The sequence below is a fragment of the Hyperolius riggenbachi genome, chromosome 4 (assembly GCF_040937935.1).
Source record: "Hyperolius riggenbachi isolate aHypRig1 chromosome 4, aHypRig1.pri, whole genome shotgun sequence".
In the NCBI taxonomy this organism is placed as follows: Eukaryota; Metazoa; Chordata; class Amphibia; order Anura; family Hyperoliidae; genus Hyperolius; species Hyperolius riggenbachi.
Window position 1 is genome coordinate 228,814,173 of NC_090649.1, and position 19,598 is coordinate 228,833,770.

The 19,598-nt window shown below is 41.9% G+C and overlaps 1 protein-coding gene across 3 annotated transcripts in view; it reads right to left on the reverse strand.

The window, feature by feature from the left end:
- KHDRBS2 (KH RNA binding domain containing, signal transduction associated 2) overlaps positions 1-19,598 on the reverse strand; it is a 588,641-nt gene that overhangs the window by 34,528 nt on the left and 534,515 nt on the right. For all 3 annotated transcript variants that reach the window (XR_011031441.1, XR_011031439.1, XR_011031440.1), the window contains 2 exons: positions 1,330-1,470; positions 1,203-1,252 (listed from right to left, as the gene is read on the reverse strand). The gene's annotated coding sequence lies outside the window, so the exon portion shown is untranslated. The remainder of the gene's footprint in view (positions 1-1,202; positions 1,253-1,329; positions 1,471-19,598) is intronic.

The following is a 19,598-nucleotide window of genomic DNA, read 5'->3' on the forward strand; positions in this document are numbered from 1 at the left end:
TGGAGATTGAAATTAATTTTCCAAAGCCCAGGCAGGAGTGAAAAATGTATAATCAGCAGGAGAACTATGAAAACAAATATCCAGAACAAACTGAAATTAAAGAAAAAATACCCAGTCTGAGCATCGCAGCCATTATTTCACCAAGCCAAACAGCATATGCAAAATGTCAGGAAAGGAAAAATAGCAGAAATATTTCTATGGATTAATTTTCACAAATTTTTACGTTAATCCATTCTTATTATCCTGGTGTCAGCATCAGAAATACTCCCTCTAGCCTTATATTGCGGTATATTGGTATGCAACCCTGCCCCCCCCCCCCTGCCCCCCTTGGGGATGTTTAGCTTAGGCTGATTAGATTTGTGGAATTCTCCTCCTAGAGCATTTTGGGAGACCAGGTAGATTCAGGGCTGGTTCCAGACTTTTTTTTTCTGCCTGAGGCTGCCATGCCTCCCCTTCCTCCAAATTGGAATGATCCCTCAGCCATGCCATTCAGGACAGCAGTGCCACCTTCCCCCATCTGCTGTGCAAGTCAAATGAAACACTGCTGCTCTCCTGCCTCCCCCTTCCTCACTCACTGTCATTCCTCACACAGCACAATAAGCTTCTTTTTACCAATAATGACCTCTTCACCTCACTCTCCTCTCACTTTTCCTCCTACCCTGACTGCATGCTGTTAGTGTAAACACAGTACAAAAATGCTGCCCCTGTAATCTCTTTGCCTGATGCAAATGTTTCACCTACCCGGCCCTGGGTAGATTTTGTACTTGCTTCAGGAACCTTCAGTAAACAAACATTCTGCAAAGATCACCTGACAGGACTAAAGATGTGCTCAGGAAGCTTTTAGGCCAACCTACTTTTTGGTGGGTACAGAAGTCTTACTGAGAGTTACATAAATCACTTGCTTTCAGCGATTGCCTCAAAGGTTGCGCAAGAAAATAGGGGTCCATATTTCTTTCCATGCTATTTTTGTTTGTGTTATTATTTCAAATCTAATGCTGGATCAAAATTCAAAAAGCAAAGTTTGACTTTTGTTGAATATAAACTAGACAATTATAGCAGCCATAACATTTTGCACTTTTAAATTATCTTGTAACTAAAATTAACTTGTGTACTAGCAAGTGTGTCCTCTTTTAATGCTGTATGATTTTTACTTTTAGCATACATGCCAAATAAAATGCTTAAAAGGGATATAGAAAACTTACCCAGAGATTTCTTCTTTTGCCCAGGCATAACTGCTGTGCATTGGAAGTGACTAGAAAACAAACCAGAGGTGTTATAATCACAGCGAAACCTCATTACATTAGCATGGCATGCATGGATTGCACTCACCATGTCAAATTAAGTCCTGATGAAGGAAGTGTCCTTCCAATATATATTAACATGAGATCCATGTACACTCATCTGGCTTTGTCATGTCTCTTATGTTCTCCGTAGGTCAATACCATGGATTAGAGTGGAGTGCCTTGTAGCCTGTACGGGGTGATAGATATTAATGTTAGTTCCACATATGCTCATCTAACTCTGCCTTGTCTCTTGCACTTTCTGTGGATACTATGGACTAGAACTGAGTGACTTGTTTCATTATAAGTGTAATCTATGTGTCAAATTCTCATCTGATTACGGTATGTTATGGCACAATACATTCACCTATTTTGTCTTCTATTCTGTTTTTAGCTACTTAGCTACTATATACTAGAATAGTTTCATACATGTAACTGTCTTATCTGCAAGACTGTGTACTCTGTGTATTTATGTTTACATTGCACACATTATAAATACGATAACTGTAGCTGTGTTAGTACTTGTATTATTAAAAAAGGTTAAGTTAACTACCAATTCATTTTGTTATAGGATTACATTTGAGTCGCTCCTTTCATCACATAATCTGAATCAGCAGTGGATAGTAATACATGAACATTCAATACATACTCAATATATACAAGTAGTTATATTAATAAATGTAAGAATATAGTAATTATACAAGTAATCATAAATTATATTTCAAGAATTTGTAACATAGTGGGGTTGATGCACAAAACCATTCCATATCCATCTTAGCTCATGTTGTATCTCTATTAGGGCCAATATCAAAATAACTTTTCTCCTGAGTTATTTCCTAGGTGATATTTTTACACCTTGTCCATAAAATGCTTTTTTATCCACCAGCAAGCAAGAAAATGTAAAATAGTTTTGTTAGTTGTTTTTTTACCTACTTTTTGGTACTATTTTAATTAGAAAATGCTGAAAACGTATTTTAAAGAGAAGATGAAAAAATCAACTAATTGAAGAAAACTCAGGAGAAAAATTGAATGCAATATAAATACGCATACGCAATCAAGTTTTTCTCCTGAGTTTTCTCCTAGGAGATAGTTTTCCAACTTCTTTTTTAAAATAACCTTTCAACACTTTGCAATTGAAAAAGTACCAAAAAGAAGGGGAACAGTAATATCATAATTATTTTGAGTATTGTCTTGCTTGCTGGTGGCTTAAAAGGCACTTTATTGACAAGGTGTGAAAATATCACCTAGGAGAAAACGCATGAGAAAAAATGAATTGAATATGGTAGTTATACTGCATCAGCAGAGCATTTCAAAACAGACTGGGGTTTTAAGATGTGCTGTTCAAGCTCTTTTGAAGAAGCTCAAAGAAGAAGCACAAAGAAACAACACTGAGGATTGTAGATGCAGTGATTAGCCAAGAAAACTTAGTGCAGCAGATGAAAGACACATCAAGCTTATTACCCTTCAAAGTCGGAAGATTCCAGCAGTGCCATCAGCTCTGAAATGTCAGAAACCAGTGGGACCCAGGTACACGAATCTACAGTCTAGAGAAGTCTGGCCAAAAGTGGTCTTCATGGAAGAGTTGTAGCCAAAAAGCAATATTTCCGACATGTCAACAAGGCCAAGTGACTCAAGTATGCATGAAAACATAGGAACTGGGGTGCAGAAAAATGGCAGTAGGGGCTCTGGACTGATGAGTCAAAATATGAACTATTTGGCTGTAGCAGGAGGCAGTTTGTGTGGTACAATAATGAGTGTCTGCAGGCAACAGGGAAGCATGGTGGAGGTTACTTGAACGTTAAGAGCTGCCTTAATGCAAATGGAGTTGGAGATTTCAACAGGATTAATGGTGTTCTCAATGCTGAGAAATACCGGCAGATACTTAACCACTTGAGGACCACAGTCTTTTCGCCCCTTAAGGACCAGAGCCTTTTTCTCCATTCAGACCACTGCAGCTTTCACGGTTTATTGCTCGGTCATACAACCTACCACCTAAAGAAATTTTACCTCCTTTTCTTGTCACTAATACAGCTTTCTTTTGGTGCTATTTAATTGCTGCTGCGAGTTTTACTTTTTATTATATTCATCAAAAAAGACATGAATTTTGTCAAAAAAATGACTTTTTTAACTTTCTGTGCTGACATTTTTCAAATAAAGTAAAATTTCCTATACATTTGAGCGCGAAAGTTATTCTGCTACATGTCTTTGATAAAAAAAAAAAAACATTCAGTGTATATTTATTGGATTGGGTAAAAGTTATAGCGTTTACAAACTATGGTCCCAAAAGTGAATTTTCCCATTTTCAAGCATCTCTGACTTTTCTGCGCACCTGTATAACACATATATATCCTTTGAATGTGTTATACTGATGAAATCAGGTGTGTTTGTTCATAATTTTCTGCGCACCTGTCAGGTTTCATGAGGGGCTAAAATTCCAGGATAGTACAAATACCCCCCAAATGACCCCATTTTGGAAAGAAGACATCCCAAAGTATTCAGTGAGAGGCATGGTGAGTTCATAGAAGATTTTATTTTTTGTCACAAGTTAACGGAAAATGACACTTTGTGACAAAAAAAAAAAAAGTTTCCATTTCTTCTAACTTGCGACAAAAAAAAATGAAATCTGCCACGGACTCACTATGCTCCTCTCTGAATACCTTGAAGTGTCTACTTTCCAAAATGGGGTCATTTGTGGGGTGTGTTCACTGTCCTGGCATTTTGGGGGGTGCCTAATTGTAAGCACCTCTGTAAAGCCTAAAGATGCTCATTGGACTTTGGGCCCCTTAGCGCAGTTAGGCTGCAAAAAAGTGCCACACATGTGGTATTGCCGTACTCAGGAGAAGTAGTATAATGTGTTTTGGGGTGTATTTTTACACATACTCATGCTGGGTGGGAGAAATATCTCCGTAAATGTCAATTTTTTTATTTTTTTACACACAATTGTCTATTTATAGAGATATTTCTCCCACTCAGCATGGGTATGTGGAAAAATACACCCCAAAACACATTATACTACTTCTCCTGAGTACGATGATAACACATGTGTGGCACTTTTTTGCACCCTAACTGCGCTAAGGGGCCCAAAGTCCAATGAGCATCTTTAGGCTTTACAGAGGTGCTTACAATTAGGCTACTCCTCACGGTTTAGGGCCCCTAAAATGCCAGGACAGTATAGGAACCCCACAAATTACCCCATTTTAGAAAGAAGACACCCCAAGGTATTCCGTTAGGAGTATGGTGAGTTCATAGAAGATTTTTTTTTGTCACAAGTTAGCGGAAATTGATTTTAATTGTTTTTTTTTCACAAAGTGTCATTTTCCGCTAACTTGTGACAAAAAATAAAATCTTCTATGAACTCACCATACTCCTAACGGAATACCTTGGGGTGTCTTCTTTCTAAAATGGGGTCATTTGTGGGGTTCCTATACTGCCCTGGCATTTTACGGGCCCTAAACCGTGAGGAGTAGTCTTAAAACCAAATGTCGCAAAATGACCTGTGAAATCCTAAAGGTACTCATTGGACTTTGGGCCCCTTAGCGCACTTAGGGTGCAAAAAAGTGCCACACATGTGGTACCGCCGTACTCAGGAGAAGTAGTATAATGTGTTTTGGGGTGTATTTTTACACATACAGATGCTGGGTGGGAGAAATATCTCTGTAAATGACAATTATTTGATTTTTTTTTACACACAATTGCCATTTACAGAGAGATTTCTCCCACCCAGCATGGATATGGGTAATCCTATACTGCCCTGGCATTTTAGGGGCCCTAAACCGTGAGGAGTAGTCTTGAACCCAAATGTCTCAAAACTACCTGTGAAATCTTAAAGGTACTCCTTGGACTTTGGGCCCCTTAGCACAGTTAGGCTGCAAAAAAGTGTCACACATGTGGTATCGCCGTACTCAGAAGAAGTAGTACAATGTGTTTTGTGGTGTATTTTTACATATAACCATGCTGGGTGGGAGAAATATCTCTGTAAATGACACATTTTTGATTTTTTTTACACACAATTGTCCATTTACAGAGAGATTTCTCCCACCCAGCATGGGTATGTGTAAAAATACACCACAAAACACATTATACTACTTCTCCTGAGTATGGCGATACCACATGTGTGACACTTTTTTGAAGCCTAGGTGCGCTAAGGGGCCCAACGTCCTATTCACAGGTCATTTTGAGGCATTTGTTTTCTAGACTACTCCTCACGGTTTAGGGCCCCTAAAATGCCAGGGCAGTATAGGAACCCCACAAGTGATCCCATTTTAGAAAGAATACACCCCAAGGTATTCCGTTAGGGGTATGGTGAGTTCATTGAAGATTTTATTTTTTGTCACAAGTTAGTGAAAAATGACACTTTGTGAAAAAAACAATAAAAATCCAATTTCCGCTAACTTTTGACAAAAAATAAAATCTTCTGTGAACTCATCATACACCTAACAGAATACCTTGGGGTGTCTTCTTTCTAAAATGGGGTCACTTGTGGGGTTTCTATACTGCCCTGGCATTTTACGGGCCCAAAACTGTGAGTAGTCTGGAAACCAAATTTCTCAAAATGACTGTTCAGGGGTATAAGCATCTGCAAATTTTGATGACAGGTGGTCTATGAGGGGGCAAATTTTGTGGAACCGGTCATAAGCAGGGTGGCCTCTTAGATGACAGGATGTATTGGGCCTGATCTGATGGATAGGAGTGCTAGGGGGGTGACAGGAGGTGATTGATGGGTGTCTCAGGGGGCGGCTAGAGGGGAAAATAGATGCAATCAATGCACTGGGGAGGTGATTGGAAGGGGGTCTGAGGGGGATCTGAGGGTTTGGCTGAGTGATCAGGAGCCCACACGGGGCAAATTAGGGCCTGATCTGATGGGTAGGTGTGCTAGGGGGTGACAGGAGGTGATTGATGGGTGTCTCAAGGTGTGATTAGAGGGGGAAAATAGATGCAAGCAATGCACTAGCGAGGTGATCAGGGCTGGGGTCTGAGGGCGTTCTGAGGTGTGGGCGGGTGATTGGGTGCCCGCAAGGGGCAGATTAGGGTCTAATCTGATGGGTAACAGTGACAGGTGGTGATAGGGGGTGATTGATGGGTGATTGATGGGTAATTAGTGGGTGTTTAGAGGAGAGAAGAGATGTAAACACTGCACTTGGGAGGTGATCTGATGTCGGATCTGCGGGCGATCTATTGGTGTGGGTGGGTGATCAGATTGCCCACAAGGGGCAGGTTAGGGGCTGATTGATGGGTGGCAGTGACAGGGGGTGATTGATGGGTGGCAGTGACAGGGGGTGATTGATGGGTGATAGACAGGTGATCAGTGGGTTATTACAGGGAATAACAGATGTAAATATTGCACTGGCGAATTGATAAGGGGGGTCTGAGGGAAATCTGAGCGTGTGGGCGGGTGATTGGGTGCCCGCAAGGGGCAGATTAGGGTCTAATCTGATGGGTAACAGTGACAGGTGGTGATAGGGGGTGATTGATGGATAATTAGTGGGTGTTTAGAGGAGAGAAGAGATGTAAACACTGCACTTGGGAGGTGATCTGATGTCGGAGCTGCGGGCGATCTATTGGTGTGGGTGGATGATCAGATTGCCCGCAAGGGGCAGGTTAGGGGCTGATTGATGGGTGGCAGTGACAGGGGGGTGATTGATGGGTGGCAGTGACAGGGGGTGATTGATGGGTGGCAGTGACAGGGGGTGATTGATGGGTGATTGATAGGTGATTGACAGGTGATCAGTGGGTTATTACAGGGAATAAAAGATGTAAATATTGCACTGGCGAATTGATAAGGGGGGGTCTGAGGGCAATCTGAGCGTGTGGGCGGGTGATTGGGTGCCCGCAAGGAGCAGATTAGGGTCTAATCTGATGGGTAACAGTGACAGGTGGTGATAGGGGGTGATTGATGGGTAATTAGTTGGTGTTTAGAGGAGAGAAGAGATGTAAACACTGCACTTGGGAGGTGATCTGATGTCGGATCTGCGGGTGATCTATTGGTGTGGGTGGGTGATCAGATTGCCCGCAAGGGGCAGGTTAGGGGCTGATTGATGGGTGGCAGTGACATGGGGTGATTGACGGGTGATTGATGGGTGATTGACAGGTGATCAGGGGGGATAGATGCATACAGTACACGGGGGGGGGGGGGTCTGGGGGGGGGGGGGGGTCTGGGGAGAATCTGAGGGGTGGGGGGTGATCAGGAGGGAGTAGGGGGCAGATTAGGGACTAAAAAAAAATTAGCATTGACAGATAGTGACAGGGAGTGATTGATGGGTGATTAGGGGGGTGACTGGGTGCAAACAGTGGTCTTGGGGGTGGGCAGGGGGGGGGGTCTGAGGGGTGCTGTGGGCGATCAGGGGGAAGGGGGGGGGGAAATCAGTGTGCTTGGGTGCAGACTAGGATGGCTGCAGCCTGCCCTGGTGGTCCCTCGGACACTGGGACCACCAGGGCAGGAGGCAGCCAGTATAATAGGCTTTGTATACATTACAAAGCCTATTATACAAAGTACATGCGGCGATCCGGGTGCTAGTAACCCGCCGGCGCTTCCGAACGGCCGGCAGGTTACAGCGAACGGGGGGCGGAGCCAGTCCCCGGCGGCTGATCGCGTCACGAATGACGCGATCGCCGCATAGCAACGCCCGCAGCCGCCCCCGCCGATGGGCGTATTGCGGTCGTTTGGGCCCGGACTTTGCCGCCGCCCATCGGCTGGGGGCGGTCCTAAGTGGTTAAATATCATGCAATACTATCAGAGAGGTGTATGATCTTACATGATATGTATGTACGGTCTCTGGCTATGTTTTCTTACATGAATGCAGTATACCAGGCCAATGAGGAGCTTAAAGTGTAGCAGAGATCAGAAAAATAAAAAGATTTATACATACCTGGGGCTTCCTCCAGCCCTCTTTTCTCTGATCACTCCCACACCACCATCCTCAGTCTTCAGCAGTACCAGTACCGGGGTCCACGTCCCACACTTCCAACAGTCAGAGGCAGTCTGACGTAAGAGAAGTGCGTTCTTTATGTATCTCTTCAGCAGCTGCTGGAGAGATACGCAAAGAGTGCACTTCTCCTGCATAGACTGGCTCCAACTGCTGGAAGTGTGGGCACCTGGTACCGGAGCTGCAAAAGACTGAGGACGGCGGCATGAGAGTAATCGGAGCATATGGGGCTGGAGGAAGCCCCAGGTATGTATAAATCTTTTTATTTTCCTGAGCTCTGACTCCCTTTAAAGCAGAACTAATGTCAATTTAAGAAAGTAGCACTGAACAAAGTCATGGTAATAGTGACAATGTTTAAATGCAATCAACACTTATAACTGATTTGACACAATGCTCCCTCCCATCCCTCTCCTAACTAACCCAAAGTTAGATCTCTCTCATCCCACCTTAATTATATTCATTGGGACACCCAAATTAATGTTTAACTTCCCTAGCATTCAATTTCTGCAGGATTTCTGTGCAAAAAGGGGTTCAATTAATCTTCGTGACATTTTTGCTTGCAACTTACTAAAATCCGGCAAGCAAGGGTCTAGTATCCATTTTGAGTATAATAAAAGTTTCAAAACAAAATCATGTCAAAAAATTACATTACACTTTCTAAAATAAACTTTTTAATCACAAATAATGTGTAATGTGGGTAATGTGGGAAAAACATGATTGTTCTTTGGATGTGGCTCAGGTTGTGAAGGAGCAGGAGAAGCGAGGACAGCATAATTCAGAGCTGAAGTGGCTTGGAGTAGCTTCACTCTCCTGACTGGTAGGCTCAGATAACCATTTAGCTGTGGGCCCAAAGAGGGGAGTACAGGTAGTCCTCGGTTTACGAACGCCTGACTTACGAATGACCCGCCGATACAAATGCCCGCCGACGAGCTGCAATGACGTCACGCCGCCGGGAACTACCTCTTCTGCACCGTTTTTAATGCAGAGTAAGCACAGCAGAAGATAGATAGAGGACTGAAACGTGGAGCAGAACGCGGAGAAACCGCCGCGTCTGACGCGGCGGTTTGTACGCATGGGCCTGCTTCTCTCAGTGGGGCGGGATGCGGAGGAAACGCCGCACGCTCAGACAGCGTGGCGGCGGATTCCGCATCCCATACAGCAACAACATTACAACACATGACTGGTGTGGCTGGGACTGATAGTCCACACTGGTTCAGGAGGACGCGGAGAGGCAGGGCCTTTATGGCAGTCAGAGGAGGGTCAGCTGACCAGGCTGGTCAGCTGACAATTGCAGCAACTTTCATTGGTCCAGCACTTAAGGGAGGTGCTGGAGAGTACTGGTGTATATATACTGGGTGCTGGTCATTCCTCTGGTGTCTGGCGTTGCGATCACTACGTGGTAGCACTCAGGCCTTGTCTGTATCTGTGTTCTAGCATAGTTTCCACAGGTGTTGATGATCACGGACCTCACACCTTAGCGTTAGGAATATTGAACTGTATTATTTGTTATGACCTTCTGCCTGCCTGACTATCCTGCTGAACTCTGATTCTGTACCTTGCTATCTCTGATATCCTGTTGCCAAACTCTGCTCGTTCCTGGACTCTGTATTTGCCTCTTGATTCTGTACCCCGCTATTCTGATACTCTGTTGCCAAACCCTGCCTGTTTATTGGATCCCGTATCTGTCTCCTGAATCTGTACCGTATCTGTCTGTGTGTTAACGACCTGGATTGCCCGACCTCGAGAACTGGCCTCACTGTTAGAGGCAGTTCCCAGACCTGTTAGTGACACCCTCTCTCTGGTGTCACTCACGATCTGTCCTTCCTATCCTCAGCCTAGCTCCTCCCCTGGGAGAGTCTAGGCATACGGAAGGAACTTACTTCTGTGCAGTACTCCTTACTGATTCTGTACCTTCTCCTAAGGTGCAATACTCAAAGTATTACTGTTACACCAAAACACTCTTATCCCTCAGGTGTCCAGAGGTTAGAATATATATCTGATTATCGGTGATACTGCAGATCATCAATAATCGGGTATATTCTGCATTCTCGGTGATACTGCAGATCACCGGTAATCAGACCCTCTCTGTGTTACACCGATCGTTACAAGGACAGGTGCAGAGACGAGCAACAAAATTGATACATGGGATGGAAGGTCTCACTTACCAAGAAAGGTTAGTTGAACTGGGTTTATTTAGTCTAGAGAAAAGACGCCTTAGAGGTGATCTAATTAACATGTATACAGTAAATACATCAGAGGGCAATATATTAGCTTGGCGGATGAGCTTTTTGTCCCTAGGCCTTCTCAAAGGACTAGAGGACATGATTTGCGCATGCAGGAAAAACGTTTTAGCCATTTATTTAGGAAAGGGTTCTTTACAGTAAGAGTGATTAAGATGTAGAATGCATTGTCACAGGAAGTTGTTATGGCAAACTCTATACCTGCATTTAAAGAGGGCTTAGATGCTTTCCTTGCGTTGAAAGGCATCCATGGCAACAATTACTAGGTAATGCCTAATGATGTTGATCCAGGGATTTTATCTGATTGCCATCTGGAGTCGGGAAGGAATTTTTCCCTTTTGGGGCTAATTGGACCATGCCTTGTAAGGGTTTTTTTGCCTTCCTCTGGATCAACAGGGATATGTGAGGGAGCAGGTTGGTGTTGTACTTTATACTGGTTGAACTCGATGGACGTATGCCTTTTTTCAACCAAAATAACTATGTAACTATCTCACCTGATCCTCGGCGGTAGAGGGTCCCATCGTGCTGCCCGAAAGCTGCGCAGCTCGTCCTCTCGCTCTGTCCACGGTCCTCCCAGCAGCGTCACATAATGACGCAATCAGGAAAAGTCACCTAGTGGCGGCGCCTCCTGATGCCTCATTATGCTTCGAGTGTGAAGCCGCCGGGAGGACAGTGGACGGAGCAAGAGGATGGGCCACGCAGCTTCCAGGCAGCACGATGGGACCTTCTACTGCCGAGGATCAGGTGAGATGTTCTCTATCTACCTTCCGCTGCACTTACTCTGCATTAAAAACGGGGGCAAATGGGGCTGTCCCTACTTAAGGACAGATTCAGGTTAAGGACGAGCCGACAGTCCCTATCTCGTTGGTTAACTGAGGACTACCTGTATATGTAGTATGGAGGGAAGTATATGTGTTATGGGAGAGAGGAGGTAGTTTAGAGAGTAAACAATTTACAATTAGGTTAGTAGGAAAGGGGGGTGGAGAAGACAGTGTAAAGAAATACATTCCTTGAAATGGGCTTTAAGTTTACAGTTACCTGGCTGCTGTCTGCTGACAAGAAACGCATTTGGGGCTCTCGTTTTTTTTTTGTAACAGCTGAACATTTGCTTCATGCAGTTTTAGAGAAGCAGGTTACAGGAAAACACATCATGTCATATCTGGCCTATTAGCAGATTGCAAATAAGGCTTTGAGGGCAAAAAATTATGCAGGGGGTTCACATCTGGATGCTTAAAGGGAATCTGAAGTGAAAATAAACTTATGATATAATGATTTGTATGTGTAGTAAAGCTAAGAAAAAAATCATACGTAGCAAAGGAAAGAGTCTCATATTGTTTCCAGTACAGGAAGAATTAAAAAAAACTTCAGTTATATACGCAAAAGATCTTTGAGCTCTCTGACCCAACTTGGGTGGGAGACAGTCCTATTTTCTGAAGCACTTATACATCAAAGAAACAGTGAAAAACAGCTTTGGATAAGGTTTTACTGCAGGGGAGCTCAAAGGGTCATTAGCCCTGCTTTGTTTCATAGTTAAAAATACAGAGTGTTGTAGTTGCAAATATGACATAATGATGCAATGTTATATATACAGTATAAAAAAAGCTTTATACTGAAAATAAAAATATTCTCTTTTCTTTGCTACTAATGTTCTATTAGTTATCCGTACTACACATACAAACGGAAGTACTGTTTGGACAGGATTTGTGAATGGCAGAGCCGTCTAAATAGACAGCTCCAGCCATTCACAGGGGGACTTAGATCACTGAATGGGATTTGTGTTCCCATTCATTGATCTAGCGGCTAACGATCGGCGGTAATGAGCGGTGGTACCGAGCACGGGGAAAGGGCACGGCGGGAGGGACATAGTAGCTACGCCCCTGCACAGAGTTGTGGCATTTTGCAGGGGCGTAGTTACTCGTCTCGGGGAGGAGAAGTGGTTAAACAAAAGTGACATAAAAAAAAAAAACATAAATAGTGAACTTAGGTAATACTTTTTTTTAAAATATGTATGTATATTTTTGTTATTTATTTTACAAATAGGGTTTGTAGCTAGTGATGCAAAACTGAAAAAATAAAATATTGTTGCCATACATTGTGATAGGGACATAATTTAACGACTTTACCCCCGCCCGTACGGATTTCTCCGTCCCTTTTTCCATCCTTTAACCCCCAGGGACGGAGAAATCCGTACTTTGCGCACTCCCGTCGCTGCCCGCGCCCCCGCTCGTAAACACGCCGCCCGCCGCTAGTAAACACGCCGCCGCCCGCTTGCCCAGAGATCAACGAACGGGAAAATCCATTCCCGTTCGTTGATCTAAGCCCCACAATGATCCGCTGCCGCTCGGCTGAGCAGCGCGATCATTGTGAGCAATAACAAAGTCCCAGCCTCTTTCTACTTCCTGCAAGCGTCCGGAAGGACGCTTGCAGGTCGCATGAAACAAAAAGTTACTGTTGTCATCTTGTGGCCAAATAGTAAAACTACACCCTAACCATTTTTTACACACAAATAAACTAGTTTTACACAAAAAATTAACTCCTTACCTCCCACACTCCCCAATTTTTTTTTTGTAATTAAAAAAAAAATAAAAAATTTACAATTTAAAAAAAATACATAAATAGTTACCTTAGGGACTGAACTTTTTAAATATTTATGTCAAGAGGGTATAACACTGTTACTTTATAAACTATGGGCTTGTAATTAGGGATGGACGCAAAACTGAAAAAAATGCACCTTTATTTCCAATTAAAATATTGGCGGCAAACATTGTGATAGGGACATAATTTAAACGGTTTTATAACCGGGATAAATAGGCATATACATTTAATGGGTTTTAATTACAGTAGCATGCATTATTTAAAAACTATAAAGGCCGAAAACTGAAAAATAATAAATTTTTCCCACATTTTTTCCTATTTTCCAATTAAAACACATTTAGAATAAATTATTCTTGGCATAATGTCCCACCTAAAGAAAGCCTAATTGGTGGCGAAAAAAACAAGATATAGTTCATTTCATTGCGATAAGTAATGATAAAATTATAGACGAATGAATGGAAGGAGCGCTGAAAGGTGAAAATTGCTCTGGTGGTCAGGGGGTAAAACCCCTCAGTTGGGAAGTGGTTAAACAGTGTAATAACCATAACAAATGGGCAAATACAATTAGTGGGTTTTATTTATGGTAGCATATATTATTTTAAAACTATAATGGATGAAAACTGAGAATTTTTTTCTTTTTATTTTTTTTCTTCTGTATTCTTCCTGCATTTGGAATAAAATAATTCTTAGCAAAATGCACCACTCAAAGAAAGCCTAATTGGTGGCAAAAAAACAAGGTATAAATCATTTTGTTGTGATTAGTAGTGAAAAACTTATTGGCGAATGAAAGGGAGGAGTGCTGAAAGGTGAAAATTGCTCTGGTCCTAAACCCCTAAGTTGTTAACTAGTTAAACATGCACTTTTGTTGCTCTTTACAGGAGTCATGCATTTTTGCTACAACTAACCTTGAGTTTTCATGCAAGTACAATTTTTCTATGCCTGTGTTTGCAATTTTTCTATGCATATCAATTAGGTAATTTACATGAAAAATACATCTCACTAATCGAAAACGCATAAGCTTTTTGGGGAAAAACACTATTTTTCTGCATTTTCATTGACTTGAATTGAAATACGAATCACACATGGAAAAAAAGCAAACCTGCCCTCTGAATTTTAAATGTAAAATAAACACAAACTGCAAATCACATAAGAATGCACAGAAATTGCAAGGTCATTGAAATATATTAAATGTATGATGATTGGGTTTTTGGAAAGTCACAAATCATATGTGATTTCTCACAAACGATGAAGATCTAAGCACTGGCTGCATGACCAGTCATCACAGGTAGTCTGAAACACATTGCGCATCACTTTTTCTCCTAAGTTTTCTCCTAGGAGATCATTTTTCATCTTTTGTTTAAATAACTTTTCAGAACTTTGCAATTGAAAAAGTACGTTAAAAAATTACTTTGAGTATTTTCTTGCTTGCTGGGGGCTTAAAAGACATTTTTTTGATAAGATGTGCAAATTCACCTAGTAGAAAACTTAGGAGAAAAAGTGAATTGTATCAGGCCCATTTAGTCTTCCAAAGTTTTTAAGTACTTTTTCGTCTATGCGTGAACTGGCTTTTTAGTTAAAACTGGCCAGTGTACTGGTTACGTAGGCTACCAGGGATTGAGTCTTGGCTAGGACCAGTATCTATTCAGTAAGGAGTCCTTGGTTATAATGGTGAAAAAATTATGACGGAATGACGATATCTAAGTTTCCAATTGGCATTTCACAGTGGTAATCGGAAATCGGCACTCGGAATCCGTAGGAATGCTGTATTACAGCAACTTGGAAATTCTAGTCCAATCACAGGACTCAAAAGCATTGCACCAATCAGAGAAAGAAACACTTTTCTGTGGAAAATGGATTTCTGTGGTAATTTTAGACCAAGCACAATTTTCAGATTCTTATGATTGGTTTAAAATCTCTGTGGTTTTCCGTTTTCTGCGATAATTTTTTTCATTCTCTGATTATTCCAATACTACCAAGTATTTCAGAGTCAGACAATATTATGGATTCCATAAAAAAACCCTTTAAAAAAAAAAACAATTACCTAACTTTATTAACAAAAATGTCAAAAAAAAAACTGTTTTGGAATCCATCAGAATGTTGGCATTTGCGGAAATTGGAATTTCATCAGAATCAGAAATCTGCATTTCCAACCATATCTAGTCCTTGGGCAAGAATCCCTAATGCTGCAGGGTGGCATACTGTAGCTGCAGCTTCAAGTCCTTTGAGTCTGACAGGAGAAAAAGCGCTATACAAATGTTAGCATTTTGATTACATTTTATAGATTGGCTAAACATACCCACATACTTACTTAAATTTGTTTGGCTGAACAATGTTTTTTATATGTTTGGTAATAATTACTGTTTCCTCTTGTAATGATCCGCTCAGCTGGCTGCACAGGCAGACAGCTGTTTGACCATTCCTTATGTCTGAGGGATGCAGGTCTCTGGAAAAGAGACCTGGCTTCATCTTGCAACTTTCAGAGTTGCTTTGCTGAGGGATTTGCATACATGCAAATTGCCCAGCTGTCTCCTTTGAGGGCTGGCAGTATAAAAGCCTTCTTCTCCCACAATCCTTTGCTGGTCATAATGGTTTGTTAACACACTCCTTGAGTGTCAGCCTTTCCTGTTGGATTGTTAAAGTTATCTTAGAGTATTTGGGGGGCTGTATTAGACACCCCTCTAGTTCAGTCAGGTTGTATTATTTGTATTGCCTGTTCTGTCTGTCTGGGGGTGCTAACCAGAGCAGCAGTTGCTACTGGTAGCTCCTTCTGTTCATCTGTTTGGATCACACTAGCCTCTAGCGGTAGCGGCTGTGGATCCTTCTGATCTGTATTCTTGGAGGGTAAGCTGGAGCAGCGGTTGCTACTGGCTACCTCATCTTGCTGTACCTGGATCGCACTCACTCTGGCGGAAAGAGCAGTGGATCCTGCTAACTCTGTTTCTATACTTGGATCACACTTGCTCTGGTGGAAAGAGCAGTGGATCCTGCTAAGCTCTGTTGCTGTACTTGGATCGCACTCGCTCTGGCGGAAAGAGCAGTGGATCCTGCTAACTCTGTTTCCCTACTTGGATCACACTCGCTCTGGTGGAGAGAGCAGTGGATCTCTTCTGTCCTATCCCTGAGCCCGGATTGCACTCGCTCTGGCGGAAGAGTGGTGGATCGTACCTCTCATATTCCCGTTGTCCGTCCGTCCGTCTGTCTGTCTTGTCTGATACGAATGCTTGCGGTAGGCTCGGTGAGGCAACCGTTAAGCAAGCGCTCGCGTTCTCTGTTTCGTGTTTGTGTGTCGGTGGTTAGTTAGGTTGGCGTGCTTGTCTCTGTTGCGCTTAACGTGCGGAGACCGCGCTGTTGACGCGTTCGCTGTTGCGAATGAGTTCGGTGTTCGCGTTTAGTTTGCGTTTGTTATTTTCCTTATCATTCTCATTGTATGATTTACTGTGCCTTTGCTCTGCTCCTGGGTCTACCTCTGCTTAGTCTTGTGTCACCTCTGGCAATCGCCTCTCTCGCAATTGCCTTCCTACTCTGTTTCTGCTGTTGTGTGTGCACCATCGCGGGTTGGCGAGTGGATTGGTGCACACACATACATTCTGTCCCTGTGCTCATTCTCATCCGCAATCGCATCTCTTGCGATTGCGTTCTCACTTGATTTCTTCTCTTGTGTGTTCACTGTCGCAGGTTGGCGACACGATTGGTGGACATACATACATCCCTTTTCTGTGCTTATTCAGTCTTGCGTCGCTATTAGCAATCGCTATCTCTTGCGATTGCTTTCCCACCTGATCTTCACGGTTGTGTGTTCATCGTCGTGGGTTGGCGACTAGATTGGTGAACACACATTCACCCTGTCGCTGTGCTCTCTCTCTTCAAGGGCTATCTTGCCCTGCTCGGTTGCAATTCGGACAATTCCCATCTGGCATCTGTGTCAGTACAGAGGCTTGCTCCTCTGCACTCCACAGCTCCACCTGCCGGTGGGAATTTCCTTCTACTGGTGCTTTGCACCAAAGCTGGGTTCTCTCCTTTCATACGCTTGTGGAGGATTTCCGCCGTGTCAGCGCACGACTTGTGCGCTGATCACGGAGATAATTCCACAATCGTTACACCTCTCTTTCAAAACTGATTGGCATCATCTCTCTCTTAGAACGTATTTAAAGGATAAGGATTGCAAATAAATAAATACAATTTAAAACACAAATATACAATTATGCATTGCTCCCAGAGTAAAATGCACTATAAATTACTTTTTTCTTTGTCACCGTTAGTTACTGTAGGCAGTGAAAATATAACAGATCTGTCAGGTTTTTGACTAGTACATCTCCTCATGGGGATACTCATTTATTTATTTAGTTAGAACGTGCTAACTGAACTGTAGTTGCCAAGTTCAACTCCCAAAAGAGTATGCAAATTAGTAGGGAAGCTGTCTGCCAGCTTTGTATAGTGTTCTTTTAAAGGATAAAGATCATCATGAGAATCTCCTATGAGGAGATGGACTAGTCCAAAATCTGTCAGCTTTACTACCTACTGTAAGTGATAGCAAAATTAATTTACAAAATAAATAATTTATAGTGGATACTATTCTGGGAGAAATGTACATTATATATGTATGTATTTTACATTTTTCTGCAAAAGTGGTCCTTTAAGTTGTTTCTATAAATTATAAGTTAAGACTTTTTATTATTATCTTAATGTATAACATATTATGTATCAATACACAATAAATAGGAGAAACATTACAACAATATACAATGGCACAGACACAGGTCACATATTACAATACAGAGGGTCAATATACGTAAACATAAGGTGGCTTATGTACAAAGTATGAATGAAGCATAGAAGGGAGAAGACTTTATGACATCTTACATTCTCTCTAATTGACTGTCAATGTATATTTTACCAGTTTTTTTCTGGTTGGCAGATTCGAAGGCCAGAAGAGACGCCATGTAAAACTTACTAGCATAAGATAAGGTGCTATTGTAAAGCTATAGGGGAATTGTATGGCTGACTGCTAAGTGGTAATTTGCAAGTATTGATGGGGACATGAATGGAGAATAGTGCAATCAAATCCTTAACACAGTCCTGATAGCTGCTTTCACAAATCACAAACTTGGAAGAAAATGTTTAGATGTCTTAAATGCTTTTAGATGGCATACTTAGTTTGAAGAATGCTTTTATTAACTTATCTTGCAGCATCCATTAAACATGACAGCTTCCCCAGCAAGATTCCACTGGCATGTCCATGGAGAGAATGAAGGTTGTTACAGCACATTCATCTGTACTGTTGTGAGACACCTAGTGACTATATATTTAGAACTTTCTTTGTGAGTGAAAATTACTTTTCATCCTTCCAATATCAAGCAGACAAGTGGAACGCAGAAGGGACTAAAATGAATAATAAAAATTCCTCTAAAGTGAATCCAAAATTGACTTACATTTTTTCATACATACGGTATGTGTATATAAGAAATTTTAATTTATAGAATTCTATCAATGCAAAAAAAAAAAAACTTTAATATTTAGAGTGTGTAAATATAGGTTTGAGGTGGGAGGGAGGAGACAGGTATTTATTCACTACTTGAGCTAGCATTAAAAACCTGCTGCAATTACAGCAGAATAAGAAATATTAATAATTCACTAGGGTTGGAAAACAATGGAAAAGTGGAAATCAGTATAAAATTGAAAAAATCTGAGTGGATTTTTTTTAATGTTCTTCCTTAAGGTGAAAAAAGTTTGCAACCCTCACCTGGCTCACATAAGAATACAGCAAGAGTTGTTGAAAGGTAGGTAAATTATAGCTTGCTTGTCAACTGTCACATCCATGCACCCACAGGGTTTTCTTCACAAATCTCACCATGGGTGCAAGCACTTGACTGTAGTCACGCCATGGCTAATTTACTAGTCTTTTAGCAGCCCCCCACCCCGACATGTTTTTTTTTTATAACGCATGCAAGAGTTGCAAACATTGCCTAATAATAATAACAATAATAATAATAATAATAATAATAATAAAATGTAGGGTTGCTAGCTGCTAGTCAGGGTTGCTCAATTATGCCCTTATCAAATCTTAAAAAAAACAAACAAACAAACAAACAAAATAAAAAAAGAACAAACTAACCATAAAGCTACATGAGTAATTCACTAAAATCAGATGGCCGTGAGCACAAGTCCTTTTATTTTTCACTTTTCCCAATGACACCAGAGTGGGTATTTCCATTTAGTGATCAGCCTTTTCATATGCTGCGATAGGTTAACTCAGTGCTCACAAGAAGAGTGCTCTGCCTCACATCCTCTCTGATAACAGTTTGTGTGGGAGATCATGTGGTAGAGGGAGGAGTTTGGATAGCTTTCTCTCAGGTAAAACTAAAAATTACACTGTCCATGTGGCTAGTTAAAGTGGCCTTGAAATTAACCACTTGAGGACCACAGGCTTACACCCTCCTAGTGATCAGGCTATTTTTTTTATAATTCAGCCCACTGCGGCGATCCAGTGGCTCGTGGCACACATTTAATTTTTAAAGGGGGGACAGACACTTGAGTGGCCCCTATGGACTGGAGGTTCAGAG